We start from the raw sequence: 6000 nt of genomic DNA, 5'->3' as shown, positions 1-6000 counted from the left end.
CTCTCTCTATCTCTCTTTTTCACCATTAGAATTCCAATCACATTTTTTCAAGCCTATAAACTAATTCTCACACCGGAGGTAAAACGGGGGAGGAAGCCCCGCCTTCATTTTTCAAGTCATATATACTGGACGAAGCAGACGAAACGCTGAGCACTACCAGGCAAATCGGAGGGTGTTGGTCCACCACCATCTCAATGATCCTAATGGAAGACGAAATTTTTGGTGCTGGTTAAATGCAAGTTGAGTGCAATGAGAAGCAAAAATTTTATGTGGAGATCTAGATTAGTAAAGGAACCCTTCCATTTCCTTGCTTAATACCCTCTAAATACGATTCTCATGGTCGTGGATTCGGATTTATGATATGATTGCAGATTTTTCATGTAATTATTATTATTGGCTAATGAGCTTATTTTCTTGAATCGGAGCACAAGATCCTGAATTTCTATTTACCATGGATGATCTCGTTACTTGGCAAGTTCTGTTTCTCAAGCTCCACCGAGGTCCTGGACACTTTTTACTGTGACAAGGTTAAATTCTCTCCCCTTTATTTTCCTATATATATTACATTGGACGTACCAAACAAGAGTTCTTGAGATTATCTAACGAAGGTAGCTCGATTTCAACTGAGGTTCCACTTGTAATCATAAACGGGTAAGGAATTGGTTTTTCTTATTGGGTTTTTCCTCTTAATATTTGTTGTTACTGCAAGTGATCGGCGAGGAACACTTTTCAGTAACACTTACCGTTTGTGAAAAAAGAGAAAAAGAGAAATCAGCCCTACAATTATTTAAACTTGAAATTTACACTACAATGCACAAGTTTAAATCACAATAAGCAAATTTAAACTACAGTACGTAATGTTCAACAACGTTCTATACTATAACTTAACGATTTCTAAGCTAAGCAATTAAAGAAAAAAATAATCACAAATTTGAAGTCAAATTTAAATGGATGGTATTATAACCTTGAAATGGCTTGTTTAAGATTAATTTAAAGGAAAAGAACTCAATATTGATTGCAAAAGTCTTTGGTTTATTGAAAGTGAGAATCATTGAGAGAATTGCCTCTTGAATTGTTAATAGGGTATTGGATAATTAAGGGGTACTTTTTAGAAAGGCTAAAAAATTCTTCCTATTTTTCACAATGGTCTCTTTTGTTAAAAATACTATTTCGCCCTTACTAAAGTTATTTGCAAGATGTGTCTTATATCCTTAAGGATTTTTCAATCAGGACCTATATCTATATTTTTCAATCTTTCGAACACCTTTAAATATTCCTTATATTTTAGTAGTTCTTCAAAGATTATGGGTTGTCCTTTCTTGGTTATATATCCTTTAAATAATCTTTCTAAAATCTCTTCTTGTATATCTCTATGTTTAGTTATAATATCCTCTGCCTTTCTTATTTCTCTACTAGTTCCTACAGAATTAAATTCTATATTATTTCTACAATTATAATCTATATCTCTATACATTTCTTCAATTTTTTCTTTACCAACAGGAAATATATCATCAGATTTTTCGTCTAATTTAAGTAAAAACGAAACATCTCTTTCATCTAAGAATAATATGAGATTATTATCATTAGTGGATGTGGATGCTTGTGAATTGTTCATCAGAATAATTAAAATATAAGTATGTAAAAATAAGTAAATAACTTACAGTAATCAAGTGGAAATAAATAGGTTTTCCCTCCAGTATGTTCTTATAGATGCTTTGCATGTACTTAATCAATCTTCTGAATCAAGTAAAGATTTAAAATATTTTTTGAAATCATTTGGGTCCACAACTGCTTCCGCAAAAGGCTTTTCAATTAAGATTGCATTTCTCACTCTAGAGAACTAGCCGTGTTGCCACAGACGCTATCTCACAGTATCCAGAGTATCTGTTTTCACCTCTATCCAAACTCTCTTCAGAATAAATTCTTACTTGGAACGACATTTTAAAAGATAGCTCACACACAAGGTGCTACAAATTTTTGTTAGAAAATTGCTTTTTTCCCCTAAACCATTCATCAAAGACGGGTACTTTGGCATGGCTAACATCCATTCAAAATCAAAGTTTTGAAAATCTTTTAAAATCTCTATCTGTACTGCCGAGAAATCATGAGAAACTTAACGAAATCCTTTTATGAAAGTTTTGTTGAACATAACAAACTTTACTTTGATATTCATAAACTGAAATTGTACATGCTTACAAACTATATTTACATACTTTTGGTACTCACCTTATGAAGTTTAGAACTCCATAAGTGATTACCTTATTACACGCTTTGCTATCTTCAAGCTATCTAATATTTTTCTGAATACAAGTGGTGTATACAAATTACAAAAGATCTATCTAAGATGTGTTTCCTCTGAGTGTTTTAGAGATAAGCTATTTCGAGATGTCCTCCTTCTTCCTTCTTGCCTCCTTTTATAGAAGCTTTTGGGAACCTTATCTTGACAGGTGTTTTCCACCTTTCTTTGTTGGGTAGCTAGGCCATCTTATCTCCACCGAATTTTTCCATTATTTTCTTGCTAGTGGACCTCTCCTTTTGAAATTAGATACCTTATCTTTTGAGTTTGTCTGCCACTTGTAACAATTGGTGGGGGTAGTTACAATTATGGAGACTTTTCTTGCATTATCTTCTGTCTTTTAGTAGCCACAGTTTTTCTTTAATAAATTTCTTTATTAAAGTAGTGATAAAGGGCTGCTTTTGTCACCATCACTTTTTCATTTTCGAATCAAAGAATTCTGCAGGGAATTCTTCACTATTAAGAGATGATTGGCTCGTATCTTCAACTACACAGTATTCACAATGGTGATCACTGTAATTCCAGAGTAATTTGCATAGTTCTTTAGCCATATCTTCTGATCTATGCACTTGGTTGGAAATAATTGCAGATAATAAATGGTCGAGATAACAAATATTATCTTCCTTGGTAGCCATCCTTGCATTGGAATAGATAATATGATCTTCAGATGGATAAACCCATATTTTTTCTTTCTCAGTAATTATCTGAGTTACATGTTCAAATATCTCTTTGTACCCTTTTGCTCTTCTGTAGGGCATCATATTTAGAATATCTTGATATCCATTTTTAACAACCTTTTGATTGGTTGGTAAAAAATGTTGATTTGTAAGTCCCATTTTTATCACATGGAGCGATGGATGCATATATTCAAGAACGGGATCCCATTCCATGGTTGCTGAATGGAATCTGATATATATATTTGTTGTCTTGACGACTTCAGTATATCTTTTAACAGCTTTTCTAATGTTGGCTGGAAGTTGAGCTATTTCTTTGAGATCTTTGCTAGGATATATACAAAGTATATTCCTATCTCAAAACAATTTCGAACCCAGTTGGCTGGTGCTCCTGGATAAAAATTTATCTTGTTGTATTTTGAATAGTGGAGAGTCTTTATCCACTTTCCAATCTCCAGATACCAATCTGATAAAATATTAAAAATAATAATAAAGAGTGTTACTTCTTCATGGTTATCTTTTCTGGGAATTTTTGCTTTATGACATATTTTGACAATATCTTTTGGATCTATCCTTTCAATAGAAAGTTTAGATTGAGTTTGGCTCTGTGAAGAGCTACCTTCTCTTTTGATATCTTGAATATCTTTATTACCAGTAATAGGTTCAAGTTTTCCCTGTAAAGGGGTTCCTATTACCTTTTTTTCTTTCCCTTTATCCTCGGGGAGAGTGCTAGTATTCACAAATTCCTGCGAAGGGATACTAGATTTGGTATAAGTAACTTCTGCCTCAAGGGCTATATTTTTGCCTCGAAGGCTATCTTGGATATTTTGAATTTGTGTTTTCAAATAGGAAACTTTTATTTCAAGTATTTGGACTTTCGTCCTTAATTGTTCCAGCTCCATCCCTGCTAAGATAATCAGGAAGAAAGTTAGTTTTACCTTTTATGTATTCAATATCAAATTTGAAATATGAGAACCAAATTTGTATCCTAATAATATATCTATTAGTAATAGATGGATCAACATTATTTTTCAAAAATGCTTTAATTTGAGTATTATCAGTTCTAATTAAGAACTTCTTTGGTAATAGATAATCCTCATATTTCTGAACTCCTCTTTTTACAGCAATGAGTTCCTTCCTGTTTGTTTCATATCTTGTTTCAACTTCTTTGAATGTTCCTGATGTATAACCTGCAAGTATCTCAGGACAAGAACAATTCTTTTCACATTTATATTCTTTATGATTCTTTTTAACCTTTAACACTGCTCCCCAGAAATTATCTGAAGCATCAGTTTCAAGGATAAAGAAATCTTCTTCTTGTGGTATTACAAGTTTGGGCAATACCTTTAATTCTTCTTTAACTTTCCTTATATTTTCGTAATCTTGTTCTTCCCAAGACCACATAATATTTTTTCTCAACTTTGGAAGAAAATAATTTTTTAATTTGGCACAATTTTCAATGAATCCTTCAGTATAATTTAATATACCAAGGAAACTTTGTAATTATTTTTTATCTTTGATTTTTTCAGGAAATTTTTGAAGCTTTTCTCCAATATGAGGTTGCAATTGTAATTCTCCTTCTTTTATAAATAATCCTAAAAATTCTATCTCTGTTCTAGCTATCTCAGCTTTCTTTTGAGAAAGTGTAATACCATATTTTTTCATAATATAACAAAATTTCTCAAGATATTCAATATGTTCATCAATATTATTTGAATAAATAAGTAAATCATCTACATATGCAATACAGAAATGAGTAATTGGTTTGATTACCTCATCCATTCTCCTTTGGAATATCTATGGTGCATTTTTCAATTCAAATGACATTACATTCCATTCGTATTGTCCTAAAGGATTGGGGGTACTAAATGCAGTTAGTGGTTTACTTTCTTCTGTAAGCATGATTTGCCAAAACTCTGACTTACAATCAAATTTTGAAAATATCTTTTTGTTCTGTACTTTTTTAATAAGGGTGTCCTTATTTGGCAAGTAATATCCATCAAATTTAGTAACTTCATTTAATTTCTTATAATTTATCACCATTCTGCTTTTCCTCTTTTTATTTCACTATGTTTTCTAACCATAAAGGCTGGACTGCTATGTGGGTTTTTACTAGGCCTAATTAACTTGGCTTCTAGCAGTTCTTTTATTTGATCTTTAAATTCTTTTTGGTCATCTACACTGTATTTCATGGGTTTGACTCTAACAATAGTATCTGGATTGGTTAATTTTATCTTTGCCTTTACTTTATCAGTATTCCATTTTTCTAACGGATTTTCAGAATATGTTTTAGAAATTTCTTTTTTCAATTTTTCTAATCTATTTTCTGTTGTTATTTTTAAGACTGTAACTGGTTTAAATTTTTCTGTACTCCAACATCCACCACGCTGGGTTGAGGAACTCTGATGGTTTATATCTGTATATGCTATTGTAACAGCTTTATTTATTTTTGGTGTAAATATTTTATGTGCACAAGGTGTTGTGAACATATACTTATCAATATATTGTGTAAATGGTGAATATTTTAATAGGAAATTTTGTCCTAATAAAATATCACATCCAATTGTGGTTGACATGTATATTGTATCAACAAATACTTCTCTAAAAGAAATTAGAAAAGGTACTTGCGTAGCATATTTGCTATATATTACCTTATTTCCACCTGCTGTTGTAGCAGTGACAATCCTTTTTGAATTGTATTTCCAGTATTCAGATGGTAATACATTTGGTAAGCATAAGCTTATTGTACTTCCTGTATCTAAGTAAGCATGAAATTTAATTCTACAATAGCTTTTTATATTAAGTGTAATTTCAATATATGGACTCATGGGGTTAGTACTTATTACTCTTTCCATGATAACAATGATTTCATATTTTCATCTATTCTTGAGATGATAATTGAGTTATCATCAACTGTTATCTTTAAATATCCTTGGTAGATTTTATAAGGACTATATTTCTCAAGAAAGTTCATTCCTAGTAGAATAGGTGAATGATCTACTCCATATAATTCATATTTATATAGAATTA

This window comes from Olea europaea, chromosome 3, assembly GCF_002742605.1.
Source record: "Olea europaea var. sylvestris chromosome 3, O_europaea_v1, whole genome shotgun sequence".
NCBI classification, from domain to species: Eukaryota; Viridiplantae; Streptophyta; class Magnoliopsida; order Lamiales; family Oleaceae; genus Olea; species Olea europaea.
Note: the sequence above shows the minus strand (reverse complement) of the source record.